This window comes from Poecilia formosa, unplaced genomic scaffold (assembly GCF_000485575.1).
Source record: "Poecilia formosa unplaced genomic scaffold, Poecilia_formosa-5.1.2 Scaffold65, whole genome shotgun sequence".
Lineage (NCBI taxonomy): Eukaryota > Metazoa > Chordata > Actinopteri > Cyprinodontiformes > Poeciliidae > Poecilia > Poecilia formosa.
This window is the reverse complement of record NW_006800004.1, coordinates 2,516,944-2,533,454: the sequence shown is the minus strand read 5'-3', so window position 1 is coordinate 2,533,454 and position 16,511 is coordinate 2,516,944. Positions and strand designations below refer to the sequence as shown.

Genomic DNA, 16,511 nt, shown 5'->3' with positions numbered 1-16,511 from the left:
CTGCTCCGTCTCACCTGGCTCCGGGATTTGGTTTTAATGTCAAGTTTGGGTTTTAATCCAGGCCTAAGGTCAAAAACAAAAGTACGCATGTGTAAAAATAAATGAAAATACTCAAAGTTTGGAAATTCACAATTATAAGCAGAGAACTTCAGCCAACCTATGACAAATAGGTTTTGTCTTAGCGTTTACTAGAAATGTACCAAAACAACTCTGCTGGTCACACTTACATCTCCTCCCAGTATGGAGGTTGTTACTGTTTTTTTTTTTTTTAGACTCATGGCCCAGCAGCTAATCCTGGAATTGTGAACTGTGGTAAAAGTTGCTGCACAGACACAAAGAGAAATCCTAACAATTACAAATGCAGATAATTAGTCTGTGATTGCATGAAATTAGGCCATTATGAAAACTGCAACCACCCCTGCTGACAACCTCACTCCATGATTAACTGGTAATATTTTCCTCCTACATTCAGTGAGATGTATTCAAAGCCAGAGCAAATGGCTGCAAAATTTGATAGTGTGAGTAATAAGCAGCAGAGAGGAACACACACACCGGACCTCACAGCAATGTGCCTTTGCTGTCAATTAGAGGGCCCCACATCCACTGAGAGATGAATTAAAGCAAACAGTAGTCAAACAGTAACCAAGAAAGGCTGCACCAAAGCTAAGAGTTAACTAAAGCCTCCACTGCCAAGTCGCACTCTATCTGGTTAATATTCGGTTGGGTTCCAACCAAGATGGGTGTGTCTCCAATGGCAGTGTGTTCCTCATGGTTGCTGAGTTTCTGTTACAAACGTGTGCAAATCTTTGATATTCAGCTAATGTAAAAAAAATAAAATAAATGAATAAAAAAATCACAATGGCTGCGTTTCCATTAAATAAGAAGTTGAATTAAAATCACAAGTCACTAAGCTAGTTCACACAACAAGTCATTAAAATCATGGCAGCAACGGATGTAAACATTTACATGAGATATATGCATAATTCATTCATGGCACTACCGTTCATCCATCAGCCAATCACAGGAGACGTCCAGGTCTTATTCAGGCGTTTGAGTGACAGGCCCCGCCTACTTGGGAGCGGCTACATATGCTGCCTTTTGGAGAAACTGTAGTCGGCCATTTTACAGAGGAGTTATGGATTCAAATAACTTTTCATGAACTATGTGATGTTGTGAGAGAGCTGATGGAGAGCTGTTTTCTTAGTTTTTGCCAGTTGTAACATCCGGCTGTTGATCATGTGACTAGGTGTGATGTGACAAAAGTGTTTCCGTTGCAGCTTTGCAGAATACATTTCGATACGGCCGAAATGTCACCTCATCTTAACGCTACAACTTTTTATTGAAAAATGTGTTTTTTCAAAATTGCTGTGTTTCTAATAAGCCAACTTATTTTTGTAATTTTAATTTGTGCAGTTCTCAGGTTAATGGAAACAACTTATGTATGTGGACATGAGGATGGGCATGGATGGAGCTTCATACTGGATGAATCTGATAGAAAAGCTGTCACATTAGTCCAGTATTTACCTACGGCTGCAGAAGACCACAGACCAGGGCACAGGGTCACCTTAGAGCAAGAAAATCCTAAATATACTCCCTGGGCTACAACTGATTGGTTTAGATCAGAGCATATAAATGTGTTTGAATGGCCCAGTCAAAGTATACAGACAAATCTCAACTGTGACAAGACATGCAAGATACATTACATCACAGATGCTCTCTGACTGAGTTTTGGCTGTTACAAAGAATGGATAAGAAGTTCAGTTTTTAGATGTGCACCGTTGGACAGGATGTTCTCCAAAGGTCTTACAGCTGTAATTACAGTCAAAGGTGGTTCTTCAAATTATTTAACATTATTTATAAAAAATAAATAAATGACATAAAATCAGTGTTACTTCTCTTGCACTTAAAAATTAGACTGTTCTACTGCACAAAATTGTCAAGAAGACAAACTGAAGTCTGTTCTCGTAAGAAGGCCAAATGTGGAAAAATGTCTTCTTTGAAAATATAAATATTTTTCAAATATTTTGACAAGTTATTTGTGTGTTATTTTTAAAACTACAGTATATATTTTTTGTATGTTGTAAAATTTTATTTTACTGTACATTCTCTTGTTCTTTGCTCGAATCTGCATGCTTTTGTTTGCCTTTCACTTTGCTGCTGTGACAACTGAATTTTCCCACTGAGGGACATTAAGGGATATTCCTATCCTACTCTACAAGGCACAGTACACCATTGTTAAATTGAAGATGAGTGTTTCAAACTGCTGGGAGGAGAAAAGCTTCTGAGGTGTTGAATTCTGCCTCCTCATAAAAGCCACCAACCTAAGCATAAAGGCTTCCTGTTAAAAACCATCAGAGCTGACCAACCAAGTGATAGTCAACCAACAACAATAGAAACCTGGAACCGCAGCAAAGACGTGGAGAGTTTCAAAATCACGTCTCTTGCCTTCATGTCCTGTGAAGTATCTACAGACAGAAAGCCTGGAAAACCTGATGCAATATCACTTTAAGGGGCATGGTGTGAAATCTGGTGAGGTATCTTCAAAAAAAACATATTCCACTAATATTATGCAGAACTTCACAAAATATAAATAAACCCAGAACGCCACGTACAGTGTGTTGGTAAAGGACTAATGGAAGCTCTTACCTCATTTATCAGTGTACCAAAGCTCAGTGGTGTTCCCCAAGGGGAAAACAATGCAATACGTTTTCCTAACAAATGAAGTAACAAAATATATGACGCAATTTGCTAGAGTGTCTGAAAAATAAAAACAATTCAACAACCAAATCCTTAACTACTGGGACACAGTTTTTCTCACTAAACCAGTTTTAGTGACTAAGGACAGTCCTGACTTGGCAACAGTTTTTGAGTTGTAGTGATATGAACTCAAGTAACAGACAATTAAAAAAGAAAAAAAAAATCAATTAAAAAAAAAATCCCACTTGACTGCATTGACATACCTTAATCGATGCATAATAATAAATATTGAATTTACTTTTTTTTGGCACCAGTGGCCAAAAGAAAACAATTACCTGGCCTTGCCCACTGGGAACCGCGATGTAAAAGGAACAGAATCACATGCAAGAACCAAGAAAACAAAATTACTTCCAGTAGATCCGTGTTATGTGTGGAATATGCATCAGCAGGCATTAGTGGTATACCTAAACGTCAACTTGGCTGTGTGGTGTTTCAAGTGAATTTACGACAATCGATTAGAAGTCGATAAAATACATCAAATTTATCTTGGATAAAGATTAATATATCAAAAATAAGTATTTTTTATTTACCACGAGAGTCATAAAATGCTCATATCGTAACCTAATTTTCATTTTTACAATATCTTAAACTACCAATTGAAAATTCATAGTTCTGCACTGCAATAGTTTGTACCTACGCATTACCTACTTGTACTTAAAAATTGGTGTACGCGATTTTTGTTTGATGGTTTGTTTTTTCTTAATCATAATTAAGTAGTTTCATGAAATAGAGGAGAAAATAGAAATGACAAAAACTGCAACAGCATACAATGTTGATGGTTCAAAGTGACCAGCATTGTAAAGGGAATTCAACCACAGCCTTTTAAAAAACCCTCAACCAATTAAATGCAAAAAAAAAAAAGAAAAAGAAACTATTTGTGACCGCCAACAGATATCATGAGCCACTGGCACAACTCAAACTCACCACTAAATGTAGTAGAAATACTGAAACTCATACCGTCTTAAGTTCATATCATTTTTGTTTCGTAAGGAAAGATTTGAGATTAATGTTATTTTAATATTTCTACGGTAAAAGTTTCAGAAGACTTCTAAAGAACAAGATTTCTTGTGAAAACAAAAGAACTTAAAACATATTTAATTAAAAATTGTACAAATTTTTCATGATAGCAACACCGCAGTTACACAATACGGATGGATGCATTTCTGCAGGGTTGAGTTTGCATGTTGCCGTCTTTTTATAGCTACAGTATTTTTAACTAGTTCTTTCCACTGTTTAGGAGAAGTTGCAGGTGGGTCTACAGTCAGCGCATGCCAGCCCGTTTGGTGCGATGCAAGACCTTCCTGAAACTCTTGACAGTGCTTGACATGAGCTTTGCTAATTACAGTAATGGCATGCATTCTCATTAAGTCGTTGTTTACGTATCCCGGGGCCTTACGGAGCCCGAGCGGTTGCTCTGGCCTGCCTGGGCACCGCCGGCTAACTGGTCTGCCCGTCCACGGCCTCGTTAATGCAGACAGCTGTTCCTCCCAGCCACAGCCGCGGTCGACATGACGAGTGGCGCCGGACATGCCGCTAAACACACCCGGCGCAGGAGCAACTGTCAGAAATAGAAGTATCCCACAAGGCAGGAAAACGTCAATGAGTAATCAGCAACAAAGTGCTCCTCGGGTTATGTTTTTCCAGGCCCGGGCCCCCCACGCTCCCTCGCTCCCCAGCCCTTAATGAACCAGCCGCTACCCTTCACAAGACTGTTCATGGGGCTGTCTCATGACCCAGTCCATCGCTTTAATTTGTGCAGTTGGTGCATAATTTTACCAGTAACCTGTGGCGAGGAAAAGCATGAGCAGGACCCAAACTGTAGGAATTCCTCAACGTTTCGCAGACACACCTCAGGAGATGTTTGAGGAGAGACGGTACGAAATAGAAAAACAGTATGCCTACATTTGTATTGTTGGCAGTGACAAATCAGGAAGTGACTTCAGGACCAGAGAGAGGGAAGGGAGAACATTTCCAGTTTGGTCATTCTAATGTTGAAAGAGACATGGAATATGTGCCAGGAAATTACTGGAAACATAACAACCACAACAACTAGATTACCTGACAAGTGTCTGGTAAGCTACACACAAACTTCACTATATAAGAAACGTTTGTAGAAACAAGCTTGAAAGATCCCAAATGAAATGTAAAAGTCATAATGCTGTTCCAGAGTTATGGCCAAAGATAATTATCTATCCTAAAGAACTAAAAATATGCATTCTATCCGTTAGTTTTCCTCTCATGCGGTGTCACTTTTTTTTGACATTGTGATGAAAGCTAAAACCTCTTTCTTCAGCTTTCTGAGGTGAGACTAAACTATATTCATATCTGGTTGTAATTGTAACCAAACACACACTTGTAGAAAAGTCAATCCAGATCACGATGTTCCCACCATCATATTCTACTGCTGCTGCGATGTTCTTCCTGTAACGATGAATGTTGTTTTTGCGTCTGACCTACCTTTTGCTCTAAAGTTCAAGTTTGGTTTCATCAAACCACAACACACTGTAGTTGACTTAACTCGATATGAGTGAAGAGCAACATTTTATAAAAAAAAAAAAAATACACTCCATTTTTTAAAAATATTCTACATCCCCAGAACCAGAACTATAGACGGAGAAGCAGAATTCAGTTTCTATGCACCGCAAATCTGGAACAAACGTCCAGAAAACAGCAAAACAGTCAAGGCTAAAAAAAAAACACGTGTCTAGATCAGCTTTTCATCCATATTAAATGGAATATTGAACATATTTGACATGTATGGATGATTTCATGATGACACTTGACAAACTGTAATGCAGAGGTTCCCAAACTGTGGGGCGCGCCCCCTAGGGGGGGCGCCGTGCCATTGTAAGGGGGGTGCAGGAAGCCGTCTGGATGAAAAAAAAAAACAACAAAAAAACATGAACGCCGTATGCACTTGATTTTTACCTTAGGATGACCAACTCTCTGTTATTCCTCTGTCAATTTGATACACTAGGGGGTTCCGCACTTCCCATATCTGTGTTCTCTGTCACTTTTATCAGCAGTTAAAACTGTTTAATCCGTTGTTAACATGTCGTAACTTCTTTTTGTCTGATCCGCCTTTAAACCCTAACTTTTCAGTTTTTCCCCCAAACTAACCGACTGAGTTCAGTAAAGCTGTTGGATGCAGGTAATGCTAACTAAAAGATGACTAGCTAATATCAATACATCACCTTAAGCTTGACAAGTAGCCTGTAGGCTACCAATGTTGTCGTCTATGTTCAGCGACGTACATTTATTTTGCACCCCAAAAAAATCGATTTCCCCCCCCCTTCTTAGAGAGTCTCTAAGAATCCCCCCCCCCCACACACACACACCGTTCAACCAGACAGCTATTTGTAAACCATAGGGGGGGCCCAGAAAATGTTTGTGAACCACTGGGGGGGCCCAGGAGAAAAAGTTTGGGAACCACTGCTGTAATGTTTGTTACAACTGTTTACTGTACTATGCATGATGAAAAGCACTTTGAACTGCCTTGTTGCTGAAATGTATTCTACAAATAAACTGATTGATTATCCTAAAGCTTTTCTTTTTATTTCTTATGCAATTCATTTGAAATAATGATCACGTAATTATCAAAATAACTAAAAGTCAGTTCCTTAGAAAATTATGACATTTAATAAGGCCATGAAACATTATTTTTTAACAGAAATTACTTATCAGTTGTCCAGCAGATAATCAATATATTCAGCAATAAGCTACAAAACTCATTGGAAAAGAAACTGGCTGCTCACAGAGTGATAGGTATATTATTGGAAAATTGAGTGCAAGGAAAAAGTGTGCTGAGGAGTTTGAGGAGGACTCATTCAAGAGATTCACAGGACATGGACTACAGCTAGAGTCAGAACTTCAAGTTGTGTTAAGCTATTGCTATGCTGTGTATTTTAGTGATCAATGTTAAACCATCAATGCCAATAATTTGAAAGCGCCCCGTCTATATATAGAATAAAAATAAAAACAAAGTGAAGAAGGAGGGGGAAAAAGTGGAACTCAAAAAGCATGATCAAAAAATCATAATCGGCCCATCAACAATAAAGGCTTATCGCAGAATAGCAGAAATGTAATGCAATATTACAACTCCTATCTTATCAAGGCCAGAAAAAAAAAAAACAAAAAAAAAAAGGATGAGGACCACAGCGTAGCAGAATGGTGGCTGAAATGTCTAATGAGGAACGCTGGGTTTCCTCAGAGTGTGAACTGGAAAAGCTTTCATTTCCCTATCATGACGGGGATCTAACACCAATCTGTATTCTTCACTCAGGCCGCCTGTGTCGCTGCCAGACAAAGCCTTTGAAAAGCCAATTCCTGGAAATTAAAGAAAAGGAGATTAAAATATCATTAGGTGCGACATAATTGAATGTCAATTTTGGGCAAACTTTAATTCAATTCCTGGTCATTAAACGGACCGCGCTCTGCCTTTCTTTTTCGTTTTTCACAATCTTACGTTTGAGCCCAATGGATGAGAGCGAGGTAGCAACTTCAAAATCATTCAATGAAGGGGGAGTGTGTTTGGCTTTGGCGTTCCACACCGCTTTGATTTTGACTCAAAGAGGGAGTTGGTGTGTGTGTGTGTGTGTGTGTGTGTGTGTAGGGTTTGTGGGGGGGCAGCTGGAGGAGAGCTCAAATTGAAACAAAGCTTCGGAAAATTGAAGGAAGAGCGGGCATAATAATATTTATTAATTAAATTCTTCCAAACAATGGCAGCTGAATGAAGTAATCTGCAAAAATGTGCAACATCATTTGCATAATTGACATCCCACCGCTCCCACCCACCCCGCCCTCCTCCTCTTCTTCCTCCTCCACCTCCCCCTCGACTCCCCTCCTGTAAATGAGTGATGAAGACAATAAAAGATGTTGCTAAAATTGGGAACAATAACAGCAAAAATTTCATCAAGGGCCCAGCGCTCTGATTAATCAGCGCCTGGAAAAAATAATAATAAAAAAAACAGACAACACATGGCAAAAAAAAGTGAAGGCCGGGAGAGGAATGGGGTGGGGTTGAGGGTGAGGCAGGTGATTAACAACAGCGAACGACTGCAGCAGCGAACGACATGCCCCGTTTTGCATGGCTCCAGGGCCGGCATGCAAAAAAAACAACAAAAATAGGCTTTTGTGCAGCTGCTGCTTCAGACTCTAGCTGTAGCTGGATCAGCCCTGAAGTCTGAATCCACTCAAATTAAAGAAAATAAACATAAAAATCAGACAAAGTAAATACGAGAAGTCATGTTTTCAAATGATGATTTCATGGGAAAATGCGAAAAAGTCAACCTAACGCTACATTTAAAAGGAGCAGTATTGTGTAAAATCAACTTTTTTGAGCTGTTCATCGTGTTTTAATGTTATTCCCTCATCAAAAACATACATGGAGTGTTGCCTTGATTCTTTCATGTATGTTTGAGAAATCCCTTAATCTCTCATGGCAACCATTCAGCTGTGTAAAATGCTTGGATCCATCTGCCTTCGAGATGCAGCTCCCCTTCAGAACTGCAGTTTCAGAGCTACCGCCTTGAAGAGCAGCCCTGCCCTGTGACTCCCCCACTCAGCTCCTTCAGACTAGCCAGAAGCAATTAGCAAACACCTTAGGAATGGCACGTGAAATGACCAGCGTCCCTCAGTTTACGAGAAAGAAAAAAACAAAAATAAAGAGATTAAAGGGGAAAAAGAAATGAGCTTTTTATTTCTTTGTTTAAGAGTTAATAGAGGAGCCATCTTGTGATGACTTCCTGAGTTTCAGACAGAGCAGGAGGTTTTATAGAAACAGAGGCCCAAATTCAAGGCATGAAATTACAAATTCAAATTTCTTTTACATCATATTTGATATAAATGTATATAATATTTCTATAACAACTCAAGATGATACAGTTACTTGATTGTGCTAGAAAATGGCACTATGTGCCTAGGAAATGCATAATGTCTGTATAAAAGTTTGTGCTCCCTAACCCTAATAACTGATTGTGTTGCTGTTGGCAACAACTGCAATCAAGCATTTCTGATAATTGCAAATGACTCTTTCACATCACTGTGGAAAAATCTTTTGTAATTCTGCCAGGTGAGGTTTGTTAGTATTGAATAATAGGTGAAGGAGTGAGTTCAGCACTCACATTCTCAAACATCAGAGCTTTGTAGACATACTGAGAATAAACACAGACAATTCATCTCCAAAATATAAGAATATGTCAACAAAATACTTCAGCCTTCAGTTAAAATACATTAACAAACTCCAAATAATTGCACTTAGTTAATTAGTTTGGCTATATCCTTCTAAAGCTAACACACAGTACAAACAGACACCAATTGATGGGTTTCAGTCACGTGACCAGGATGACACCCGAAATTCAGATGCGGAGCCAGAAGGGGATTTCTCCGGTTCAAAACAAAGCAAAATTGATCACGAGTACGGTAATGCCCTAAATGGGCTGGAACAGCCGAGGCATCTTGAAAAAAATATGTGTATATTTATAATATGATCCATATTAGATTGGTTAAAAAAAAAGAAAAGAAAAAAAGACATCTCTTAAAGACATATCTTATAATCTTGAGGATTTACCCGGTGTCAAGGTGATCCACATAACTAACTACATGAAGCTGCAGACCTCATATTGTACAATGAGCCAGAAGAAAGTTTTCAAAAGCCTGGAGAATACACTCATTTAGTTTCAAGTTGGGTCAAGCATTTAGGATCAAAAGAAGCATTAAATGGCTGTCGACTTATTTCTGCTGGGTGAGTCGTGAGTTGTGCCATTTTAAGTAATTAGTCTATGATAAGGATGCTATCGCAAACAAAGAACTAACTAATCTCCTGGTAAATAATTTATTTAGCTTCTGTAAACCCAAATTCATGCTGGAGTTGTAGGTTAATGTTGAGTCGCTGTAGGATGCTGGATTCATGTCCAATGTAGGTCAACTATTCGCACCGATACAGAAACCCCATGTTCGTGTCTGTTCGTGGCCAGACATGAAGCATGCGGGGGAATAGTAACAGCTCACTGTGACTGTATGGCTGGGTAGGTTATATTTAATTTATTTAGCTTTTTTATTTTTGTTTTTTTAGCATGAAACTCCCACTGAATAAACATTATTTTCTGTCCGTGACTCGACACTGAGCTAGCTGCTAACAACATTAACGTTCTGAGGACAACCATGCTACGGCATAAAAATAATATATCTTACCTTAAATATGAATGCTTGTCTTTCTAAGTAACTGTCCAATAAAATACCTGAAAATACATTTAACGATGCGTCGTTACCTGTTAGAAAGTGGCGCTGCAAACTCCTGTTTTTAGCTGTAGATTGTTGATCCACTTTTCTCCTCTTTTTTCAGAAAGTTTTTCTTAAATTATGTCTCTTGTGACCAACTACATTCGAAACACGAAAATACAGTTTATCTTTCTCTCTATTAGAACGGTTGGAACAACCATACAGGACACAGACTTTAGACATTTTGATGCTGGATCAACAGAAATAAATGGGCTGAATTTACTTCTGGCCCTCCATGTGCATTGGGTGACGTCGGTGCTACGTCATCTGAAACCCAGCAACAGCTGCTCGAGCTAAATTTGCTATTGCTAACTCGAGATTAGCCTCATATAAGCACTTTCAGCAATTCATTTATGCACAAAAATCAGTTACATCCAGTACTCACCCATCAGAAGATTGAACAGGCCAAAATAAAGATATAGACTCTGCATCCACAGGTATGTTATGTCTGTTTCCCCTTAGTTTAGCTCTTTCAGGAAGCCTTCTAGAACAGCGTAGCAGTAGTATTATGACCTTTCACCTGCCTCATTTAGGTCCCGCCCTCATTTATGATGATACATTCGGTTTACATCTACCAAAGAAATAAAAGAAAATACAACATTGGCAGCGCAACAGTAAGGTTGTGAACAGAACACCTTTTATTAGATGCATGTTTCAAACAAACTGCGGCAAATAAATAATATTTTTACCCCAAATAAATGACAAAACCTCTGGCGGCTTAAAGCATTTTTAACAAAAACAACTATTAACAAACAAATGAACTAGATTTTACTGTGCTTTTAACCCGTGCTTCTAGTATGCTTATTCACACACTAGCAATTAATGTGTAATAGATTTAGCATTTAGTAATTCTATTAATGGAGTTATCAAATACTATTAACTCCAGTAATAGTATTTATATTTTAGCCTCATTAGTCTGAAATGAATATTTTAGAGGGGGCTTCATGCTGTTACCAGCTAAAATAACAAACACAATGTAATACATTTTAAGAACTCTGGGGACCTATTCTGTGGAGGTTTGAGGGAAAAAAGGAAAGGAAACCACAGCTAGCTTGCATTTATTGTAGGGCTAAAATTACTCTTCATCAGTCATTAACCTTACAAAACAAATATCTGTACCTCACAACAGATGGCATGTTTTCACTAAAGCAGTTTTAGCACCACACACATTGAAATACACAATTAAAAGAAGAACATTTAAGTTGTTTTATCCTAAACTAATTCCATCTCTGCACAGGCACTAGCTCTTACTTGAACTGTTCTTGTCAACAGAAAATATTTGTAATGTAATAAAACACACACATTCCAAAAAGATTCAGTTTTGTTTTGTTTGTCCTCAGAATATTTTCCCTGAGTTCTTGGGAGTCATCAAGACGTTTTAGGGCAAAAATGAGATGCAGCTTTGTGTTCTTTGATGGCCTTATAACCGGTCTCTTTCTTATTGTTGAATTATGAACTTTGACCTTAACTGAGTCAAGTGAGGCCGGTTGTATTTTACATGTTGCTCTAGGTTCTTTCCTGACCTCCTGGATGAGTTGTTGATATTCTCTTGGACTAATTTTGGTTGTCCAGTCATTGTTCCATGTTTTCCCATGTCCATGTGTGGATAATCTTTTTGTAACACTTTTAACACATTTACACTGGTAATTACTTAAAGTAATTACCAAGATCAGCTTTGTCTGATATTTGAAATGTCTAAGTGAGACAAAACAGCAACAGTGGAAGAAATCAGAAAGGAGGCAACTTTTCCCAGCACCGTGTCTCGACTGTGACGTACAGAAGTAACTGATAAACTGACACTAAACATTTCAGATCTTCCCCAGCTAATTATTTCACATGTGAGCATTCTGCCCGTTTTCATTATTCACAAAGGAAGAGCTGCATTAAACCTAATACAAACTGAAGACCTAGTTTATATTCAACATTTCTAATTAACAGTTTCTCTTGATGCACATTCTCTATCTCTCTGATCGCTCAGATAACAACTTTCATCATCATCTTTTGATGTTTACAAAACACAAAAACCAGGCATTGAGGAGATTTATGCCGCACGCTCGCCTTCCTGATAACATTTGCATTTACTAGTCAATTAAGTTGATTAAATTCATATTCCAAGTGTGATTCACCACAGTTATTGCTTGGCAAATTAAAAGAAGGAGGGGGAAAAAAAAGAAGAGATTGCCACAGAGAAAAGCAAGGAAGGGGGCTGTGTCAGCTTGCATTAAGCTGTAAACAACACAGGACAATAGAAATGACACGTTTTGACAGTGTAGCCTGGCATGTGAGTTCAAAGACGTGAGGCTCTCCTGCTCGGGCGCCTCGTCTCCTCCAAGTGATGATTCCCGTTTTAGTTCCCCGCCACGTGGCCACGCCGAGTTCTGTCTTCGGCGTCCATATTCCCACAAGCCAGCTCTATCTTGTAAATCCCAAGCAATTAGCAGCCTTAACATACCCAGTAACATTCGCACGATGATCCGAACCTCCTTTGTCCAATTAACAAAATGTAGGTTGGAAAATAAATGGCAGACGCTGAGGCAAATTAATTATGTGTCCACCAAGCTGTTAGCCTGCGCGCAAGAGAGAAGGGGCTGGCAGTAGGAGCGGGGCGCACACCCGCCATATGGCCTGTGTGAGAGAGGAGAGAGGACATCATTTGTGGATGGAGGGGTAGAGGATGGGGGGGTCGGCGCGGTGGTGCACCCTTGATATTCTCACAGATATTTACGTCTCTGTCACAATGGGGCGTAATGTGCTGGGCGACGCCGCACAATTAGTCTACCAGAAATGCTTTAATGATGACGGCTTACGCGATTAGCACTTTATTTTTGATCCGTCTGTAATCCCCTTGAGCGCATTTTATTTGTCCGTGGGAATTCTGCTGCTTTTGTTTCGGAAACGGTTCTCGACTCAATTTAGTTTTTTATCCGCAAGCTGCAACAAAAAGGCCTCTCAAGGCCCTTTACGGAGAGGAGAGCGAAATCAGTGTCCGGTTAAATGCTGTGCAGATCGTTCCAAAATACAATCCAAGCTCATAAGTCTGCTCCTTCAACCATCCCTTTAGCTTCCTTGGAACATTGGTGTTTTTGAAGGGGGGGTGGAGGGGTACTCCACCAAGTCTACAAATTGATTTCAGCTCGTGGAATCAGGCTTTTGCAGTTCCTGATCATGTTACAGTGATGATTATCTTGGCCCAGACTCTTTATAACACAGAGCTGAGGAGGCACCAAGGTCCTAATGAGGGATAGCAGAGTGCAACTCTGCCATTAAGAGGACAGATAATACTGGAGAGCTAATTGGGATGTGTAGGGTTAAGTCATTTTTTACCCATAGTGCCTTACCACAGATGGAAAATTGGGTAACTGTACCTTTGCTGCAACAACTTCATTGGTTTTAAAAATGTAAGTTTGTTAAGCACCTATTAACTTTTTTACACTGAAATAAATTTCGGAGGAAATATTAGCCATTAAAATGATTTTAACTATAATCAGCCAAGTTAGTTTGTAAATGTAATGATCATTAATCCAACTACCTAAACGCTATGAACAGAATTTACCTGAACATGTTGGGTCAGTCAGTCATTAACTATCCTTAGTTATCATGTCCAAGTTTCAACACAGAATGCTAAGGCTGGTATATTTATATGGGTTGTATTGTGCAAATGAATATATCAGCTAAGAAAACTACCATAGTGGTTAAGAAAGTTTTCTAGTACGAGTAAAAATACAAGTTTCTTTCTGGGTTTAGCGAGGTTAGCAATATTAATACGCTGAGCTTTTTAACATCCATTTAATACTTATTGTTTATTTCCTCTCAAATGGCGACTTGTGATAGAAAAGTCAGCACAGAATCTGTTACGACTTTGATTTTATTTTGTCGAAACATTTCTGCAACATTCCATGCACAATGTGACTGGCACTCACCAAATAGGAGAAGTAGCAGGGTTGAATATTAATGCTTACATAGAAGATATTATAAACTTCCTAGAATAACTTCCAGTTTAGCATACCTTTGTGGCTTCTTGCTTTTGTGTTGAGGCTGCTGTTGATACATTGCTTTAAAATTAAAAGTTTTGTTGACCATAGAAAGGCATGACTGGATATACACACAGATGGAATATTGAAAACAAAATGTTACATGCAATACTAAAAAACAAAAAAAACCACAAAAAAAACAGCAACTACTATATAAGCTCAAATTGTAGCTAGAGTCGTATGAGCACTCCAGTCTTTACTAATTGTTGAATACAGGCAGATTTTCTCTCCAGCGACATCTACTGTAAAAAATAAGAACTGCAGTGGATGTCGTGCACCTCAAGAGGCAACATAAACTTCAGCACGGGGCTGTCAAACTCATTTTCCTCTCGGGCCACATCAAGATCATGAATGTCCTCAGAGGACCGGTTGTGGCAGAATCTATTCATAAAACTAACTATTAGCAAACTATTAAAATATTATGGCTATATTTGCGTTCAATAAGCTTACTTCTAAAAATAAATGAACATTCAACATTGAAGCAATTCGGCACGATGCAAATAAAAGCTGATTTGATTTGAGTGATAAAGTAATACTGCAGCACACAACTTGTTACTTTGACATTCTATTTCTGTGGCCCCAGGAATAGCAGCAGTGGGCTGGATTTGGCCTTGAGTTTGTTTCAGAGGGTTGATTTTGATGTTGGAATTCCCTCAAGACATCTGTTGCGCCCTGCGGCCGGCGTTGCTATGAGCAGCGATCTTTACTTTGCTCGGTGTTAGGCGCCACAAACAAAACGTGTGCAGACACTAACTTCAACATTAAACTCTAGCAGTTCATTTCAATACCAAAATATTTCCATCATTACTTTTATACATAGCATAAAGTTGTGAGTTTTGTGCACAGTTTGTGTCACGGCTCTATTAAACGACTCAAAGTAATACCCCCCTCTCTACTGGCTACATCAAAGCCAGTGGGATGAAAGGCGATCCGAATGCATGACCAACAGAGCCACCTAGAGGCAACACGAGGTAGCACAAACATCTGGTGTGATTTTTAGGGCATCAGTAACCTAAATCCTCCTTCATAACGGGATTGTGACATTAGATTATTGGCACGGCAATCGTAATTAACATAAATTATGTGATGGTGTTCAACCTAATCCAGGGGAATCTGGGAAATGCACATTAAAAGATGTCTGATAACAGCAGCCCGCATTATAATCCCATTCCGGATTTTTCTCCTGCAGTAGTGTTTCCCAGCACCGGTTCTCACGCTGTATTAAGAGCGCAGGACGTTATTTGTTTAGGCCCCGCTGGAGGGGAAGTTCACCAACACGTCAAGTTGGCTGCGGACGCTCAGTAACCATGAGGCCTTGGACTCAGGACTGAGCAGCAAAAGAAACAGATCTTTATGGTATGTGGTTATTTATACCCTCCCTTTGGTTTCCGGTTCACTCAGTCTTGACATGCTGATATTAATCTCAGGGGCTCTGAAGCTGGGGCACCTCCTCACTTTCCAAACATTTGTCTAGCAGAACACAACACCTTCTTCCCTCCCAGCGGCACAATTTCACGCCAAATAGCTTGGAACGCTAACTATTAACTCTGAAGCTACAATTAAAAGCATTTCATCAGATAACGCTTCCTCCACCGGATTAAGAGCAGGGATGCTGCTGCTGACTGTGACAGCTGGAAATGGCTTGAAGTTGGCTATTTACTGCAAATTTACAGAGCACACATTTCACGCTTCAGGCTCGGAACACCTTCATTATTTGTCTGCGTTCCCGTCAGGTATGGCCGCACGCCAAAGAGAAAGATCCAATCCATGTTATTCATTGCTGACTGACAGAATGGAGCTTTTATTTGTGGCTGCTAATAAAATGTTAACATCTCGACGTCTGCCGTAGGTACATTTTCAGTGCAATCACTGGGTCTTCAAAAACCGAGCAGCAAACTGGTTTACATATTTCACTGTGGTTTGGATCAGGGATTCCTAAACTTTTTCAGGCCATGGGCTCTCAAACCAGCAGACAATGCTACAAAATAAGTAAGGAAATATCAACTTGTCACTTTCATTCACAGTTCAATATTCACTTAGTATAAAGGCTGCCTCATACTTTCTGATTTTAGTCATGAGTTCTTAGCATTTTTTCGTAGCGGTGTCCTCTACAGCAGGACTGCTGCACAGTTTTCTGCTTGCTATGCTAGTTAGGTGAATATTATGTGTTCAAATAATGAATCTAGGCCTAAATCTAACGGATGTCCAAAGATGTTCTCCATTTAGCTTGAGCTACTTTGGTGAACAGATTTCCCATGAATGTGCAAAGCTGGTAGAAACATACCACTGAAGACTTGCTGCTGTAATTGGTGGCAAGGATTGTCCAATCCAAATAGAATTAACCCTTAAGCCTGAACACGAGCACATGCCACCCTTTTCAGAAATGTATTTGTAAAATCTTGAATCATTTTCTTCCTCTTCACTATTATGCAGTACTTTGGTTTA

At 39.3% G+C, this 16,511-nt stretch overlaps 1 long non-coding RNA gene across 1 annotated transcript in view; it reads right to left on the bottom strand.

Moving 5' to 3' along the window:
* Nucleotides 1-14,196, bottom strand: part of LOC107836527 (uncharacterized) — a 65,467-nt gene extending 51,271 nt beyond the window's left edge. The window contains exon 1 of the long non-coding RNA XR_001662444.1: nt 10,421-14,196. This is a non-coding gene — a long non-coding RNA (uncharacterized LOC107836527). The remainder of the gene's footprint in view (nt 1-10,420) is intronic.
* Nucleotides 14,197-16,511: the final 2,315 nt, after the last annotated feature.